The 20,073-nt window shown below is 42.5% G+C and overlaps 1 protein-coding gene across 4 annotated transcripts in view; it reads left to right on the top strand.

Annotated features, from left to right (window-relative positions):
- The first annotated feature begins 3,751 nt into the window (after positions 1–3,751).
- CNTN1 (contactin 1) overlaps positions 3,752–20,073 on the top strand; it is a 315,977-nt gene continuing 299,655 nt past the window's right edge. Inside the window, exon 1 of one of the 4 annotated variants that reach the window (XM_060689023.2) lies at positions 3,752–4,317. The gene's annotated coding sequence lies outside the window, so the exon portion shown is untranslated. The remainder of the gene's footprint in view (positions 4,318–20,073) is intronic. The other 3 variants (XM_087873256.1, XM_060689029.2, XM_060689026.2) reach the window with 3 other exon arrangements.

Here is a 20,073-nt window from a genome sequence, read left to right on the forward strand (position 1 = left end):
TGAAGTTATCATAGAGCCAGAAGGCCCCATCTGGTCTCCATCACTCTCTTGATCAGACATAGTTTGAGTTCAGCCCCCTCAGTAGTTATCCGGAATGGCTGGAGAAAGGAGATTCTGCTTAATGTCAGGTGTGCTTCCTTCAAAGTCCAAGAAAGAATAACCCAAACTCCATTGTTTATAGAAGCAGGTACTTTTACTGGAAAATGAAGTGATCGCAACCAAAGAAAAGCAGAATCTGAGACAAGAGTGCGAAAATTACAGATAGAAAGCATCCCCTCCCACTGTCCAACATAAATCATCCAATCCAAAGGTCTCCCAGGGGTCAGGTGGAAGCACACGTCTGGCGGTGTCATCAATCAGGAATGCCGTGGCCGTTGAACCGATACCAGCTTCAAAGATGCAATACTATATTTTAGGATTTACTTTTGTTTCTCTGTCCAGCATGCTTACAACTCCCCCTCCCCGTTACCATGGCAGCCAAAGCATGAAGAAGCGGAGGCTGACATGGTCACTCTCACCCAAGGTTCCTGCTGTTTCAACTCCCTCTATCACTTCTTCTCTGTTTGTAAGAATTACTGTACTTTTCAGAGTATAAGACACACTTCCCCCCCTAAAAGTGGGTGGAAATGTCTGTGTGTCTTATACACCAAATGTTGCTGAAGCCCTGCCCACCTGCCCATCCCCACCTTTCAGCCGTTTTCAGCCTCTGCTTGTTGCATTTTCGGCCTCTGCATGCTCCATTTTAGAGCCCTTCCAGGCTGCCAGGATCACCACAGCACACCACCACCGATTGCTGCCTCCACGCATCATGTTTTTGGCCTCCGTGTATCATGTTTTTGGCCTCCGCGCACCCCATTTTTTGGCTAATTCCAGGTGGTGGGGATTGCCGCCACTGCCGCTGATCCCCGCCACCTGGAACCAGCCAAAAATATGACGCATGGAAACCAAAAATGGGATGTGCGGTGGCCGTAAACATGATGTGCGGAGGCCAAAAATGCGATGGGCGGAGGTGGTGATGGGTTGTGGCGATCCCTGCAGCCTGGAACAGCTGATTGCTGGTATTCTGGGAAGCCAATCCAACCACCAATCATCTGCTCGTGCTGAATCAGGCTGCAATAACATGCTGAAGCTGACCAGGCTATTTGCTGTTTGCTGCAAGGACGCTAGCCAAATGAATACCAATGGATGCTGGTAGGCAGAGCAGAATTTTTTTTCTTGTTTTCCTCCCCAAAAACTAATGTGCGTCTTATATTCCAGAGCATGTTATACTCCGGAAAATACGGTAAGTCCAGTATGGCTGTGCCTCTAGTTCCCTCCTCTATATTTTGATCCACTATTAGGTAATAATACTTCAGTGCTAGTGTGTGGAACAGATCCAGAATTCCTTAGTCAGCCACGGGAATTCTGGGAGTTGAAGTCCACAAGTCTTAAAGTTGCCAAGATTGGACACCCCTGTTCTAGATCCTACTTTTTTTTTTTACTGCCATATTTTGTTTCTAATCCCTACCAGTGATTTATAAATGGTGCCTAAAATTTACCATTTAATATACCGTGTTTCCCCAAAAAGACGACCCACCTTGAAAAGAAGCCCTATCATGTTTTTGAGCGCATGCTATCAAATTAAGCCCCACCTACAAAATTAACCCTAATTAAGACTCCTCACCCCGGGGTGCAGGGGGTGGGGTGAGGTACATAGGTAAAAAATAAGTTAGGGTGGGGATGGAGGGGGGGAGCTGCCCTATTTACCAGGCCTCACAAATCCTGATACTGCCTCACCTTCTTCTGTGGCCACTTGCCGCCACTCGAGTTTCGCCTTCAGATGTCTGCTGGCATGTGTTATCTGCAGCCAATAACAGAGCTCCGGATCAATCCAGAGCTCTGTTATCAGCTGCAGATTCCTTCTGGCAGGCATCTGAAGGTGAAACGGAGGCCAGGGTGATGCGTGCGAGTGGTGGCAAGCGGCTGCAGAAGTGGGCTAGCAGTGGGCTCCTGCTGGGCAAGACTGTTGTGCCACCACCGCGAGGTGAGCCAATAATAAGAACCCTTGAAAAGAAGTCTGTTTTTTCAGGGGTCAAAAGAAAATAAGACCCGGCCTTCTTTTCGGAGAAACATGGTAGATGTGCAACCAAGAAAGGTCTCCATCAAAGATCCAATAAAATACTAAAGTTAATTTATGGGGATTAATAATTAATAAAATAAGAACATAGTAAGAATCACTCAACAGTGTGATTAGGGGTGAGGGAATATAAATTTGCAGTCAAAGTTTCAGAAAAGTATAGTAAACTTAGTTTACTATATTTATTTAATAAGCAAAATACTACCTGAAAGTAATGGCACCTTCCAAGTAAAATCCAGTCACATTGAAACACAAGATACTGAATGTAACCCAATTTTTGGCTTTTTGTATGTTTCCTACATACTGTAGTCAAGGGTGGTGTGCAATTATACTGTGTAGAAGAGAAAGACAAACAAAAAAAATACATTGAAATATCAACTGTTTTATTATAGTGTACATTGAATCTTGTGTCTTTTTCATATTGTAGGGAAACAATAATATAGAATATAAAATACTGATATACTAGATTTAGTAAAAGCTTGTTATTCTGTAATCATTAGGTTCCTGTAACATATATATTGTGCTTTTGTATCACATATATTATTCCTTTCTATTTGTATCTCCTGTTACAAACATATTGTCATTAGGCCTCTGAAATGTATCTGGTATTTGTCAAACGTATGTCCCTGCCATTTGACCTGCTCATATCAATCTCTTTCTGTGCCACCTAAAAACATGGTATGTATCTGTTGGAACTCCAGCCATCAACAAAGGGGTAATTTACATCTCAATCCTAATTTATGCCTGATCTGGATAAGATCTGGTCTTCAGGAGCCAGGGGCTAAGTGGCCAATTAAGTAAACAAAGATAAGACTAATTGGAAGTTTAGATTCCTTTGCAGGGCAACAAAGAATACACAAACATAAATTAAGGGGCCAGAATTGGGGATCTAACTGATGCTTTAAAGGTATAAAACGTGGTTACATCTTCTCTGAAGATGTGAACCCTCCCATATACATATCTCTTTGTATGTGTTTGGAATGGTTTTACCCAGCCTTTTGTCTTTGATCAAAGATTAAATGTTGATTCTTATTCAAGCCTCCGTTTAAGTCTTTCTTTTTGGTTCACTGAGAGCTTAAGCGTATAGCCGGACCTTACAATATAATTACTGTTTTTGTTATAATAATTTGTTTATCTGCTTCCTTTCTACACAAGAGAGACTATACAACTAAAATATAGTTGAAATTTGCCTCAAAATATTTAAACCTATTATTAACAAGCTAGAGTGCAAGTAATAATAGGGAAAATTGACGCAGATGGTGAATTTTCTTTTAAAGTGACATAATATACAAGCTCGAATATTTAACTCTCACTCTTTATAGTTTTCTTTCTCTCGCACTGCTTCTTTATTTTTCTATTCCTGAAATTCGACGTGTAGCTCTTCTGGGCACGGTTTTTCTGACTCCCCTGTCTAACTAGTATTCGATTACTTATTGCCGTCGCTATACTTTCCTCGCAGCGCGGCGACCTAAATTTCTCCACGCCCTAATTCCTTAGGAACGACACCCAGATCGATGGCCGATGCAGGGTAGAAGCTTCGCTAGGGCTTCATTGTGAGACTGAGCATGTGCAAAGAGCTGCCGCCTCCTCCTCCTCCTCCTCCTCCTCCTCGTCGTCCTCCACCCCCTCCCCCCCAAGCACTGAGGCGGCGGGTGGGGTTGCTGCGTCGCTTTTGCATCTGCAATCATGTGTCACCGCGAATAGAGAAGAGATAGGCGGGCGGGATGGAGCGGGTCACTGACTCTCTTTGCCGTCGCCGCTGTCTCTCCAGGGGATCATACGGTTGTGCCGGCTGGTTTAGTCCCACCAGTTCCCACTGACACTCCCGTCCGTGGCTTTTTTGCAACGGGCTGGCAGGTTGCGACGGTTTCTTAGCCTGCAAAGCCCCACTCTGACATCGCGGTTCTGATTGTTTGATCCAAGAGTGACATCACCCTCGTCCAATCGGTACCGGCGCTGCCTCAGTTCCCAACCTCAGTTCCCAGTCTATTGCCCCAATCAGCTTGGTCCGCCCACTGCCCCTCCGGCAAGGGCGGGCAACTGTCAAGGCAGTGGGGAGGACGCGCTGTGCTGGAGAAGGTGGGCTGGACAGGCGTACGAGTAGGGCACTCCCAGGTGCTTGCGGCTGAGGCGGGAAGTCTTCAGCTGACAGCCCAGCTGTTTGCGCATCCATCCCTCTGCCAGTAGCTACCACCACACAGGTAGGATATATGCTTTTTCTTGTTATTCGCTGCATAAATGGAGGCTTGAAGAGCCCGGCGGAGGTGACGGATGAGCCAGGAGCGTTTTAGGGAATGCGTGTCATTCGGAGGAAGGGTGTGTCTGAAAAGTAACCTACTAGGGAAAGGCAGAATCTGGCCGAGGGCAGGTCATCTTCTGGGGGAGGATGGAGAGAAGGATGGGCAGGTCAACTTTGCTATTCAAAGTTGTCAAAGAGAGTGCCAGGTAGATTTTTGTAGTGGATGCCGCAGCAGCAGCAAGAAGCTGTGCCTGGAATAATAATCAGCTCCAACCAGTTTGGGCTATGAAAATTGATCATATAGATAAACTAGTGTCATTTCATCAAAGGGGGCTTCCTAGCCCCTTTATCCTCATTTCCCCCTATAAAGCTTGTTTTTTTTTTCCATATTAGAAGTTTCAATTTCAAGGGCACACTATCACAGCTTTGCCACAAGGTCATACATATTTGCGTATTATTTTGCTGTATAAAGCAAACAGGTTGGAAACAGCTAAGTGTCATAGACTGGAATAGCTAAAAAAAAAGAAAGGCAGGATTCCACTTCTGCTTATTTGTAGAAGCACAAACATTATTTGTTTGTTTGTGATCTTTCTCTCCTGCAACAACAGAGCTGTGAAGTTGGATGGGCTGAGAGGGACTGAAGCTCCATGGGTTTCCATGATTTAAACCTGAATCTCTGTGCTGCCAATCTTAAATTTAGCAGTAATATTTTACAGGGAATGTCAAAACATGGTTTAAAGAGTTTGTCTGAACATAGGAGTTCTTATTGTGAAGACACAACTTGACTTTTTCTTTGAGGTATTTATGACATTCCACATATGTTAAAATACGTTCCAGCAAGACAGGATGAAGTGTGAAGAGGCCTGTAAATCCTGTCAGAAAAGTAAAAATATATATTTTAAAGAAAACCAATCAGAATAGAGCTGAAAGGGACATTGGAGGTCTTCTAGTACAGCCCCCTGCTCAAGCAGGAGACCCTATACCATTCCCAATTCCTGCAACCATTCTTCATGTTTTAGTCTCCAGGCCTTTAGTTATCTTAGTTGCTCTTTGCACTTTATTCAAAGTCTCAACATCTTTTTTGTAATGATGTGATCAAAACTGGATGCAGTATTCTAGGTGTGGCCTTACTAAGCCTTTATAAAGTGATACTAATACTTCATGTGATTTTGATTCTATGCCTCTGTTTATACAAGGATCGTATTAGCTTTTTTGGCTGCTGCTGCACACTGCTGACTCATGTTTAAGTTATTGTCAACTAGAACTCCAAGATCCCTCTCAATTACTGTTTTTGAGCTAGGTTTCGCCTAATCTGTACTTGTACTTTTGGTTTTTCCTGCACATTAGGAAATGTGTTTTCTCCACATTAAATTTCATTTTGTTGGATAGGGCCCATTGTTCAAGTCTGTTAAGATCTTTTTGGATCCTGAGCTTGTCTTCTGGGGTATTGGCTGTTCCTGCCTGCTTAAGTGTCATCTGCAGATTTGATGAGTTCCCCTTCTATTTCCTCATCTAAGTCATTTATGCTATGTGTATGTAATATACATGTACTAGTGTACTAGTTCAGGGCGAGAGGGTGTTGGTCACATATATTGTAGCATAAATGCACAGACAGCTGGAACTTGATCCAACTTTATGGTTTGTGAAAATACGTTAAAAATGATTTTTTTAAAACTGCAGACACATCTCAACATGAATCTTTAACCTAGATTTATCTTCATGGTTTTAAACTTAAAATGTTTATTTACATGTATTTTGATAAGCGTTAATAGTGTTGGTTATAGTTCACATATAAATTTTAGTATTACTCTTACGATTATGCAGGCAACAAGCAGTTTTGTTTTTCTATCTGGTAATGTGTGTCCAATGTTTTATATATTTATAGAATAATTTACAGTTCCACATCGGAACAAAATATGCTTAAATTTCCTGTCATACTTATCTGAAATGCAAGCGTTCTTAAAAATGTTCATATCGCATATGTTATACTTTTAAGGTAATTCATCTTAATTGTAGTAGCATCTGCTGGTAAGAATAGAAAACTGCTCCCAGAGCTACCATTGAGTTCAGAAGAAATGTCCTCATATTAATTAAAATATAATATGTAGGAATACTTTTCAACGCATTTAGAGAAAAATTACTGCTTTGATGTGAATACAAGAGCCTGTAAAACATGTCCTTAGCCATATGTACCATCCAAATCAATAATTTATCAATAATGAGCAAAAATAATCCAAAATCAATTATCCATACTGAGCAGATACAGTAAAGATAACTAAAGCCCACAACACACAACAATATTGGTCAAAAGTTACTGTAAGGTAAAGCACACTGTTTTACATTATTTCTACCAGTATTTTTGGTCCAGTTTATATATTTTACTAGGGTGGTAGAATAGTAATAATCTAAATTTGTTTCCTTAAATAAGGAACAATTAAGTTAACAATATGTTGGAAGAAATATCCATCTAGTTCAGTTTCAAGCTGGGAGAAAGACACTGGAAACATGGAGGCTGATAGGAAAGATGGTTTAATGATGAAGCAGAACCACCAAGCACATGGTTCTCTAGTGCAGCTGACCACATGGAGTTGAGAGTCAGGAGTATTTATACCTTCTCTTGGGCTTTGAACTTGAACTTCCTGTTTCTGTGCAAGAACATGTATTCTATTGGCTGTTGTCAGTCTCCCATGGTGCCCTGTACAAATCCTAGGAGTTTGTCTGAGCCAAGCTTGGTTGAAATTTGCCTGATGCAATGTCTTTAGGAGATTGTGCAATGTAGTGAGCTCTGCTGCTAGTGGGTTAATCCTATTATGTCCTGGAGGGTCATGTCTTGTCTGAAGATGCCATTTAATTTCATTGTACGAGGTGCAATGACAATAAACTAAACTAAACTAAACTTAATCCCATCATCCTGGAGCTGAAGGTCTTTTGTTTTGTAGATATGATGGCCCACTCTTTCTTAATGGGCACAAAATATCTGCTGTGGGGAGGGAGCTGGGGCTGAGTATTTGTCTCCCTTAAGATTTTTATTTCTGTTTTAGGGGAAATACTTTATTCTGCCTTTTTTAATATTCCTCAAAATATTTCATTCTTCTAGGAGAGGAATGGGTGCTAACTTTCTACAAATAAAATTGTTAACAAATCCCAGTTCAGATATTTATTTCTTCACTGTAAATTGCATTACTGCTAATTAACTATTGGACCAAATAAAACAATGTTCATACAGTGTTCACATAAATTAATAGTTAAATGCCAAATCTTTGATGTTTATCTTGATACAATTGTGATGTAACTTTATTGGGTAATTTATCTCTCCATTTCAGAAATTGACAATCTGAGATTTCAGAGCCATGTGAGACTGGATTCTAGAGACCTCTAAATATTGTTATTCCAAATGGAGAATAATCAGTGGTGGGATTCAGCCAGTTTGCATCGGTTCGGCAGAACCAATACCTAATTTTTTGTTGAGTTCGGTGAACCGGCTCCGAAATGGCCAGATTAGCTTGCATTCATGTGCCTCCAATCCCTTCCTTGTTGCAATCTGGCTTTGCAGCAAGCAAGGGGGTTGGAGGCATGTGAATGCACGCTAGTCTGGTGTCTTAAAAAACCTTTACTTTAATTCAAATTGTAATAACTCAGGTTTTTAATCTGGCTTTTGTAATTGCAGCTCAGACATGCGTTTTATACAGATGCAATAGCTCCTGCTAGTTTACAGAATTACGTGTACACGATAGAGAAGAAGACCTCCAGTAGTAAAATGGACTGTTCTATTTCAGAGGGTAGATAAGAGTCCGCTTTCTCGATTGCTTCTCTAAATAACTTTTTTTATCTGCAAGTAGGAAAAACAGCAGAGCCAGATGTGGGACAGAAGAATTTGAATCTAAGCTCTTTGTTTCTTTTCGTGCTGATTTCCCAAATGGAGTTTTTAATATCATGGAGAAGTAAATGATGTTACAATTTTGCTCCATTTGGAAGTGGTACAGCTCATTTTATGACTTTAGAACTTTTTTTTTGGTCAGGTCACTGAATTACATGTTTAAACCTGGCATTTTTGAATCAGGCAAAGTGAGCTTTTTTTCAAGTTTGATTTTTCAAGCTTGGGGTTCTTTTTCCTTATTTATTCCTATGCACCCATCCTTTTTCGCTAAGAAGGGATACCTCTTCTTCTAAGTTGCGGTATAGACACAGGGTGTGTTGAGAGTTTAGTTCACATGTTTTGCATGCAACACCTCCTTTCTCTGGCTTAATCTTTCCAGACTTCATTCCAAACCCCTAATTGCAGTGTCTAAGTATGTTGTAAGTACCAGAAACTGTCATTCATACTTTTTAAAAAAAAATTCATTTAGACTCAAAATAGTATACACTAATTCAGGAGTGGGGGAAAAACACTCCATTTTTTTGAGACACCGGACTAGCATGCATTCATGTACCTCCAATCCCCTTGCTTGCATTGCAGCAAGGAAGAGATTGGAAGCATGTGAATGCATGTCACTCTGGCCATTTCGAAGCTGGTTCACTGAACTCAACAAAAAATTAGGTATCGGTTCTGCCGAACCAGTTGTTAAATTATTTGAATCCTACCACTGAGAATAATTACACTTAGAGTGAATGGATAATGTGGTCAACACTATCAAAAGCCAGTGAGAGATCAAGGAGTGCTAGGATAGATACACCACTGCCATGCTGGCTCTGCCAAAGGTTATTAGCAGAAGGATCAAGGCTGTCTCTGTATTGTATCCTGGCCTGAAACAGACTGAAATAGATCCAGATAATTTTGAGGTTTATATGGCTGCAAACTCAAACAATATGGGTCTAGTGCAGTGGTTCTCAACCTTCCTAATGCTGCGACCCATTAATACAGTTCCTCATATTGTGGTGACCCCCAACCAGGGGTGGGTTCTAAATTTTTTTACTACCGGTTCTGTGGGCATGGCTTATTTTGTGGGCGTGGCTTGGAGGTCATGCGACCGGGTGGCCATAGCTATGTGTATAGGGACTACTCAGAGGGCTGAAAAAAGTCATTTCTGACAGATCCTCGCACTTTTGACTGGTCCTCACACTTATGACCATCCTCACATTTATGCCTGTGCAGCATTCTTAACAACCATGTCACTCATTTCACAACTGCTTCTCTTCACCATGGTGATAAGATAGGGCAAAAAACGTAAAATGTGAGGATAGTCGTAAATTCGAGGACTGGTCAAAAGTGCAAGGACCAGTCAAAAATAACTTTTTCAGCCCTCTGAGTAGCCCATGTGCACAAAAGGACTACCCAGAGGGCTGAAAAAAGGGATTTCTGACAGGTCCTCGCACTTTTTTTTTTAAAATCAAACAAATGACATTTTCACTTGTCTATTTAAACATTTATAAACCCAACCTTCCACCCCCCCTTCCCACCCCCCTCCCCCGACTTCCCAGAAGAAAAACAGGGTATAAATTTTACCAAACATACGCTAAAATATGCTAAGTTAATGCAAGACTTAAAACTCTCTAGACCCCTTAACTCCCCTTCTACAGATTATTCATCAACCTCCCTTTAAACTCAAAATAACATATAATCCTTTAAACCTGAGAGTTTTAAAAAACATTAACAAACACTAATAGATCATTCAAAGCCTAAAAATCTCATGATACATCTGTAAGATATTCTTAGTTCATTTACTTAATCATTTTACTCTCCCTCCTACTTTTATTCTCAAAATTCAAATATTTTTTCTTAAACCTTAATTAATCATTAATTGAATTCTTAATTCATTTACTTAATCATTGTAGTTAATCATTAATACATCAATTATTAGACCAAAGAACGTTAATCTTCCATTCTTCCTTTCTTTCTGTATTTTTTCCAGTCTTTCTTCCTCCCTCTTACTTTTATTTTGAGGAGGTTTTGCATTTCAACTGGGGGTTGATGTATCTTTAAAACTTGTCCCTTTCTTGGAACCATTTCCTCTGATTTGGAGCCCCCATATCGACTCTTCTTGCTTATATAATCAGTCAGTTCATAGAACGAAGAGTTAACGCGATCAGTTTGCAAAGAAAAGTTTGCAAACTTAATTGTGTGAAAGCCTCTTCCAAATCTTCTTTATCCTCCAAAACCTCGTAGGGCTGGTCAGTTTCTTCTTCTTTCTGCTCCAAATTATATTTTTGAAATTCCAAAAAGGCAGGAAGAAAGTTTGAAGATTCTTGAGAATCAGCCAATTCCAGCTTCTCTGTTTTAGTCAAAATGTCTCCTACATTGTCATTGTGCTTTCCTTCAAAAACATTCTCATTTGCTTTTATATCCTCCACCAGTTCTATAGATTTTCGTTCCATTATTGCTGTTAAGTTATTAATAATTACAATTTGGTTATTCATGGCTTCCTTTATAAATTCTGTAAGGTCTCTAAAAAAATCCTCCTGGCTCTGTGAGTCAGTTCTCTATATCATTTCTGACGCCATTAAAGAGCTTCCACCACTTTCAGGAACTCCTTGCTTGGAAGCCATATTACTTTAAAAGAAATTTTCTTTTCAAAGCCATAAAATCTCTTGAGCAGCTTTCTCAGATTTATTTGTAATTTATCAAGCAAGATAGTCTTTTCTGCACCCAGCTCCCAAATCCCAGCAGCTTAAGTCCAGTCTCTAAGCACAAATCTGTTAACAAGCACTTAACTTTCACTTTTCCGCCCACAATGAAGACACTATTTCCACCTCCAGCTCAGCAAAATCAAGTAGAAACAATGTATCCCAGGAGTTAAGCAACATACTTGCAAAGGCTTGTTCTCCTGCTTCCGTTCTGTCTGCTTTTGGAATCAATTAATCTCCTTGTTGACAGCAGAGTCGGTCGCCGGCGTCTGGCTCCGTTTAAAACGGAGTCGCCACGGATCCGGAGCTTCAGTGGGCTGAATGGGGAGCTCTCACCCTCCAAGCCCCTGGAATTGCTCCAGGGGCTCCCGGGGAGCTCTACCCTTGCCCACAGGCTCTCCCCTCCTTCTTCTCCCGAAGGAGAGGTTTTCAAGCCGTCTGACAGCTGATTAGCGCTTTCAGAACGGCTCCAACGGAATCGCGGGGCTGGCGGTCCTAAAAGACCGTCCGCGACACCGGCGGTGCCAACCGGAAGCCAGGTCCTCGTACTTTTGACCGGTCTTCGCACTTATGACTGGTCATCATTTATGCCCATTGTAGCATTCTTAACAACCGTGTCACTCATTTCACAACTGCTTCTCTTCACCATGGTGACAAGATAGGACAAAAACATAAAATGTGAGGACAGTCGTAAGTTCGAGGACTGGTCAAAAGTGCGAGGACCAGTCAAAAATAACTTTTTCAGCCCTCTGAGTAGTCCATATGCATAAAAGGATACAGCAATAGAGAGGGATGAAGGAAGGGAAGGGAAATTAGAGTAGGAGTGAGGGTAAGAGGGGGAGGAAGAGAGGAGGAGGAGAAAGGAAGAGGAAGTAGGAAGGAGAAGAAGAGGGGAGGAAGAGAAAGTAAGAAGGAAAGAAAAGAGAGAAGTGGTAGGTTTGAGGAGAAAGATTGCTGTACAATAAAAAAGATGAAAGGGAAAAAAACCAACCCCAAACAAATATAAAGATATTAAGATAAAGAATGAATTGTTAAACTTTAAAGAAAAAATCAGAACAAATATGAATAAATAGCAATAATTAGAAACACACATACAAACATACAATGTATTTTCTTTGAACAGAGTATTTGGCCGGTTCACAAATTTAAACAGTGTTTAGTCATTTCAATTAAATTTACAATTTCTATATTTCCTTTTTGCCATATTTATTCCTCATCTATTTTTTAAAAAAACCAATATTACCCTTCATCCTCATCTCTAATCTTAATCAAATACAATTTTTCCCTTCTATTCTATATTATACCCCTTCACATTGTCATCTATTTTTATATCCATCCTCACATTGGTTAATTATGTAATTATGTAATACAGTTGTTTAATACAAATTCAACATTTTAATATAAATCAATTAGTTATATAACTATCTTTTTTGTATATCAATCAATATGAACATGAATATTCCAATTATTTCCATGCAATCCAATTTCTTACAAATCAATTAATTCTATTTACCAATAATAATAAACCAAATAATTTCCCCCATACATTCCTCCAAACCACAACTTAAGCATTTCTGCTTTCAACACAATATACAATTAATAGTATTTCAATTATTACAATTCCCTAGTTAAATAGAGCTTTTTTTCTTTTGTGTTTTAAAATCTTGAACCTCCTCTTTTGCCCTAAATTTCCCATTGTTTGCAGTTTTGCACCTACCTTTTTTGGTGAGGAAAAAGAAAAAGAAATCTCTCTCTGCCTCATTTTGTCACATTGCAGCAGTCTGGACTACTGTAACGCTCTCTACATGGGGCTCCCCTTGAAGAGCACCCGGAGGCTCCAGCTGGTCCAGAATGCGGCCACGCGGGTGATTATGGGGGCGACTTGGTGCTCCCATGTAACACCGTTCCTGCGCGAGTTGCACTGGCTCCCAGTGGTCTTCCGGGTGCGATTCAAGGTGTTGGTCACTACCTTTAAAGCGCTCCATGGCATAGGACCTGGATATTTACGAGACCGCCTTCTGCCTCCGATAGCCTCCCACCAACCAGTATGCTCCCACAGAGAGGGTCTCCTCAGGGTGCCGTCGGTTGCTGGTTTTTATCTTGGCTGTACACCTCCCTGAGTCCCTTTGGGAGAAGGGCGGTATAAAACTTTGATAAATAAATAAATAAATAAATATCCAGAGGTGGATCTCTTCGCTACCCCGGAGAATGCTCAGCTCCCCTGCTTCTATGCTCACTTTTTAGTTCCTTGGGTGGAGGGAGTGGGCGCTCTTCGCAGTCCCTGGCTGAAAGGGCTTCTTTACGCCTTTCCCCCACTGCCACTCATTCCATGTGTGGTACAGAAGATGCTGGAGGAGCGGGCAGAGGTCATTCTGCTAGCGCCACACTGGCCCCGGCGGTCTTGGTTTGCCGACCTCAAATCATTGTTGGTGGCTCCTCCCTGGTGGGTCCCTCAGTCTGTGGACTTGCTCAGCCAGGGGGCGTTCCTCCACCCGGACCTTCGGTGACTCCAACTGACCGCCTGGCGCTTGAGTGGTGCACTCTGAGTAGGGACAACATCCAGGGTTATCTGTACCATCCAAGCATCCCGGAGACTGTCCACAGACCACATTTATTCGGCCACTTGGCGGGCATTTTGTGATTGGTGTGACCGTATGGGGGTTTCTGTCCTGCAGGCCACAATTGTCCATGTCCTGATTTTTCTCCAGGACGGACTTGAGAGGGGACTTTCACCCAATACTCTTCAGAGGCAGGTGGCGGCTATCTCTACGGTGCTCACTTGTGGGTCCCCTACCTCCTTGTCCCAACACCCTCTCATACATAGGTTCCTGTGGGGAGCCACTAACTTACATCCCCCCTTGGTACACAGATATCCCACCTGGGATCTGACCATTGTTTTGAACTCCCTTACGGGAGTCCGGTATGACCCCTTAAGGACTGCCAGCCTCCGCCTACTCTCATGCAAAGTCGCCTTTTTGGTGGCTATTACCTCTGCCAGGCGGATTTCTGAGATTGCCACCCTTTCTGTATGTAGTGACCTTTGCATTTTTCACTCAGACTATGTGGTCCTTCGTATGGACCCCTTCTTCGTTCCGAAGATCAATATGACTTTCCATCACATGCAGGACCTGGTCCTTCCAAATTTTTGCCCGCATCCTACTCACCCTTTAGAACGGCACTGGCGTACATTGGATGTGTGGAGGGCCCTTCATATTTATTTCAAGAGTACTGCTGATATCCACAGGATGGAGTCCTTGTTTGTCTCTCTTATTCCAGTGTGTTTAGGTTCCAGGGTCTCTTCTGCCACCATTGGCAGATGGATTCGGTAGACGATCGCCAAGGCATACGAATTGTGTTCCTTGCCACGACCATCCCATCTGACAGCGCATTCCACGCGCAGTGCGGTGACTTCTGTGGCCTGGGCCACTCAGGCGTCCTTGAGCGAGATCTGCAGGGCGGGGACATGGACGTCTTCTTCGTCTTTTGTTAGACACTACAAGCTGGACCAGTTTGCTTCGGTGGAGGCAGCATTTGGCCGCAGGGTTCTGCAGTAGGTTCATTCTGATGCAGAGACTTAGGACCAGACTGGAGCCTGCCCGTAGTTGGCATTCTAAGCTTTGGTATGTCCCATTCCTGGCTGCTGTCTCCACCCACAATGGAGAAGGGGCATTGGTCCTACCTGATACGCACCTTCTCGTTGGGTGGAGACAGCAGCCAGCCCCCCCCCCGGACTGTCTGGTCTCCTTTATTAACCTTTCTTTCTTTCTCCCAAGACATTGAGTTTGTTGTTGTCTTCGTAAAAAGCTGGAGATCCCTAGGAACAAGGGAGGGGCTTAATTTTGCAACAGGCGAGAACACCCATTGCTGGCAAAGGGATCCTCCCCAAAAGTTGTCATGGCTATTATCTGTAAAGTTCACGATTTTCCAAAACACAGACCAAGTTACAATGTTCCTTTTTACTCCTGATGGTGTCTGTCTTGCAATCCACAATTTCCGGTTATTTAGCAAGTACCCATTTTGTTTCAGTATGTTAACGATCTTAACTAGTTTTTCTTTTTCTTTTTGGCTTTGAGAATACCAAGTCAATTTTGTAGTTCAGTCCAAATTTAAAAATCTCTTTTCCTTTCTTTTTCCCTTTTTCCCTTTGTTTATACAGCACTTCTGTTACAAGGCTTATTGTCCATTCTCTTTTTATTTTTCTTAAAGTTCATGAGAAAGAGGAGAAAAAAGGATCTAGTTATTCCTTTCCGATCCTTTAATCAATCAATTTCTTTCATTTTAAAAATTTCCAAGTTATTTTCCAAATCTTTTTGTTCAAGGATCAATTTTCTATTTTGGGTTCTTTTTTTGTCTATTTAAAAAATACGCTCCAATGTTCTCTTTTCCTCCCCCCATGCTTATTAGCTGCCGTTTTCTCGCTGGGGGTTTCAGGTTTTTTAAAAAAGTTTTTCCCTTATTATGAGTTGGCTAACACTCACCCGGCTCCAAAAACTCCGATCAAATCACCGCTCCTGCTCCATGCTTAGTCCGGTTGCCCCAGCTTCGTGACAGCTGCAATGGCTGCGGCCCCCGCCGCCAAGTCATAGAGAGCTACCTCTGACCATCGAGGAACTTGCCTGTTCCTCTTGGTCTTCTGAGGTGCCTCTCCTTCACCCCCGTACCTACAGGACAGTTCCGGTCCGAAGACCCCTTGGCAGCGGTTCGTCAGTCCAGGTTTTTGCGGAGCTCATCGGAGCCCGCAAATTCCTTGACTATCTTGCCTCAATGCTTCCGGTCGAATCTCGCCAATTGGCATTTTCAATACCAGGCCATACCATTCGGCCTTTCATCAGCCCACAGGACCTTCACAAAACTTCTAGTGGCTGTAGCCTCCACTCTCAGGCACATTCCTGTCAGGGTTCTTTGCTACTTGGACGACATACTAATTCTCTCATCCTCTCATATTCAAGCTGCGCGGGACCTGATTAAGGTGTGCCGAACTTTGCAGCTACACGGATTCTCCCTGAACCTGGAGAAAAGTCATCTGCAGCCTACCACCCGCATCCTCCATCTTGGTGCAGTGATAGATTCCGACAAGGGTCAAGTTTTCTATCCCCAGATCATTGTCTCAACATCAAGTCCTTAGTGTCTCACGTTCTTTCCATCAAGTCGGTTCCCCTGCTTCTCCTGTTCCAGCTGCTTGGGAAGATGACCTCGTGCATTGCAATAGTCCCTTGGGCACGGCTTCATGCCCGGCCTTTGCAATGGTACCTACTACCGTACCAGAAGTCATGCCGCAACAATTCCAGGGCCACAGTTCGGTCCACCTATCCCTCCATTGGTGGACTTCGGTGGCCATATGGAAGGGATGTATCTTCCAAGAGCCACAATGTGTCACCGTTACAACGAATGCAAGCCTGTTGGGTTGGGGCGCTTATCTTCTCTCCCGAGTAGCTCAGGGTCGTTGGTCTCCAGTGGATCTTCAGAATGATATCAACTGGTTGGAACTGTGGGCGGTCCACCTTGCCCTCCGCCACTTTCGATCCGCCGTGGCACACCACCACATTTTTGTCTTAACAGATAATGTGATGACAAAAGCACATGTCAACCGAGAGGGTGGAACTCAGTCCCGACCACTTATGGACGAGTCTGCGAAGATGATGTCCTGGGCGGAGAGACACGTTCTCTCTCTCACAGCACAACACATCTCCGGATCAACCAATACCCAGGCAGATTGGTTGAGCAGGACTCAGATAGATCAATCAGAGTGGTATCTCCATCCTGCTCTTTTCCGAGAACTGTCTTTTCCTCAGACAAATGGGGCCTGTGAAAGAACCAATGGGGTACTAGAACAATACCTGAGGTGTTACGTAAATTACCAGCAAGACAATTGGGTAGACTTGTTGCCATTTGCAGAAGTGGCATATAATAATTCCGTACACAGTAGCACCGGATTCACTCCTTTTAAGGTCGTGTCGGGCCAAGATTTCGTACCCATTCCCAAGCTACCACAAGATGATCCCCAGAATCCCTCCTTGATGGATTGGATTGAACAATTAAAGAGCACATGGGCAGTGACTCGGAAGGCATTAGATGAGGCACACTGGGCCCATAAGGCGCAAGCCGATAAGAAAAGGTCCCCAGCTCACATTTATAAAGTGGGTGATAAAGTCTATTTATCTACTAAATACTTACAGACTACCCAGAAGTCCAAAAAGCTGGGCCCTAAGTATGTGGGACCATTTCGTGTGATTAGACTGATTAATCCAGTAACAGTTGAATTGGAATTGCCAAAAACGTTTAGACGTATACATCCTGTATTTCATGTTAGTTTATTAAAACCTGAACACTCGTCTCCCCTAAGGGCTGACCAAAGCACCCCTCCAATTCCCATTCTCATGGAGGGGGAGCAACATTTTGAAGTTAAGGAAATTTTGGACTCTAGGAAACACCATGGTAAAGTCCAATATCTGATAGCCTGGAAACATTTCCCTTTGTCTCAGGCTGAATGGGTGAATAAACGGGATGTCCGAGCACCCAAGAAATTACAGCAATTCTATACCAAATACCCTGATAAACCATAATTATTGTATATATTTTATTTCTCTCTCTTTTCCTTCCTCTTATTTAGGAATAATGCCTCTTCTGCAAGAGGGGCCGAATGTCAGCCTCAGCTTTGCCTGCTTCAGCTGCCATAAGAAACGGGGAAGGACTAGTTAAGGGGCGAAGGGGGGGAAGGTGCAGGAGGTGTTTTTTTTCCATTGTAGGACGTGTCTTCCCAAGAAACGAAAGTGAATCTCCAAAGGGGCCGGCTGACCAACTGCCCTACATTCCTGATGAATGACATTGCCAGACGTGATGCCACCTGACCTTTGGGAGACCTTTGGATTGGATGATGGTCAATGGACACGGGGGGGGGGAGAAGCTTAGTAGATGCTATTTCGCGCGTTTTGCTCACTTCCAGCTTTACCTGGGTTGCGATCATTTCATATTCAGTAAAAGTACTAATCTCTTCAAAATGATTGAGTTTGGGTTTTCCTTTCCTGGATATTGAAGGAAGCATACCTGACAACGTCGCTTAATCAATTGCTTTCTTGGACTTTTACCTATTTGGTGGTTGTATTGGGAGAGCTGCGCATCATGGGATTGGCGGAGGCCTCTGCCTGGGCTGCCGTCGGTGAGTTTGCATTCCTGGGGATCTGGAGGTTTGTCTTCGGACGCCTCCAAGGATACTTTGCCGCGGGTGCAAGAGCTGGGTTCCCGGCTTGGCATTATAACCGCCGTCACCTTCGCAGCTCTCCGCACCACAGGCGGCATCGGGGTCCCTGCCAAAGGTACGGCATACTCCGTTAGTCAGGAGGATGCTTCGCGACAGTTGACATTTCCCGCCATTTTGCTTGTGGGTTGGGCAGCAGCGGCGCTGAAGGGAAAAGACCCGGGTCGCGCCTGCCATTGTGCTGTTGCAACATTAAAGTCCAAAAAGAAACGTAGAGAAAGGCAACTGAGGTCTGAATCCAATCGACCGAGTGAAAAGACTGGTGGGATGGACGCAAAGTAGGCGTGCCCTGAGCTACAGAGGGATATGGCACAGCTCAATTCCAACGCTGTCACATATAAATGTCATACCTGCTCAACATACTCCCCCTAGCCTGGCACCTCAAGGGTTAATTCATGCACCTCTGGTCCCCTCCCCTTCCCCTGGGTACTCCTTACCTGAAGCTCCGCCTCTAGGGTACTTAAGGCCGTCTCACGCTGCTCCCGTTGCTGTTGTTGCTGATACCTGCAAAGAGAAACATCTGTAAATAAAGGATGATCTGAATAAAATTCTAAATTTAACATTTATCCTCTTTAATCCTTCATAAAATTGAACATTTTCAAACCTTAGACATCTTAATACATCAATAAAACATTCGTAATTCATTTCACAATTGAATTTCAAAACCTGCAGGAAGATATCCTTCAAATTTTCAATTAACCATTTTAATACTTCTGTTAGGTTCAGCTTGTAGCTTACTCCTAACTTGTTGGTCAGGCAATATATCTGTTTCTTTAAGAAACAACTGAGCCACGTAATCAGGGTTTGCTGAACCCTGTAATTAGGCTACAGTGCATAAATAAGCAGCACAGAGAAGCGTTCCTTCTTCCTGAATGATCCTGTTGCTTCCTGCGTCTTTCTGCTGATTGTTATATGGTACTGTATACCAAGAGTTACTAAAGTCTGTTTGCTTTGGTAAGGGAAGATACTTACTGGACTGATATTACTATTTATGACCTTGGACTGTTTTACTTACACCGAGACTGCTTGTTATCTATAAAGTATTTTTCTCACACGAGCTGTAGGTTTATCTCCTTCCCTGTGTGTTTCTGCTCTGCTCGTTGCATAAGCAACAAATACTTTTTACACACACCCTAACAACTTCCATAACTTTTAAAAAGCAATCATTTTTATATCCAAAGCTAATTGTAAGAAAACACTTCCTTTATATCATTGTCTTAGAATAACCTTTAAGAATACCAGTTAATTAAAATTTTGAATTTATTACTAAAATCCTCCCCCCAAAAAAGGAATTAATCTTCTATTCTTCCCTTCTTTCTATATTTTTTCCAGTCCTTCTTCTTCAATAATTCTTTCAACATTGCTCCTCCCCATAATTTTATTTTCGAAAAATTTTGAATTTTGATTTGAGGTTGATGTATCTTGAAAGCTCGCTCTCTTCTTAAAATCATTTTCTCTGATTTAAAACCCCCCTTTCGACACTTCTTGCTTGTATAATCAATCATTTCATTCCTTTGTCTGTAAAGCCAAGAATTGTTGCCATAAAGTTTGTCAACTTGCAATAAAGAGTCTACTTGTTGCTTTTCTGTTAGTTGAGTGGAAGCGTCTATTTCAACCTCCATTTCCAGCCTGACAGCGTCTTTATCCTCCGGAATCAAAATCCTCTGTTTAATTTCCTTCTGTTTCTCAGCCAGCAAATCATTACAATTCTCCAAGCTACATTTTTGAAAAGTTCTTTCAATTGTTTCCAAAAGAGCAGAGTTAAAAGAGTCTAAAAGTTCTTGAAAAACCTTTACGGTCACAACTTGAGAATTTGCTGATTCACCAAACAATGACTCTCCAGCCCAGATGTCAGCCATGTTTCAATCTTCACTTTATATTTATCCAGCTATCAGGTTGACA

The sequence above is a fragment of the Pantherophis guttatus genome, chromosome 7 (assembly GCF_059756535.1).
Source record: "Pantherophis guttatus breed Tessera chromosome 7, ASM5975653v1, whole genome shotgun sequence".
Classification (NCBI taxonomy): domain Eukaryota; kingdom Metazoa; phylum Chordata; class Lepidosauria; order Squamata; family Colubridae; genus Pantherophis; species Pantherophis guttatus.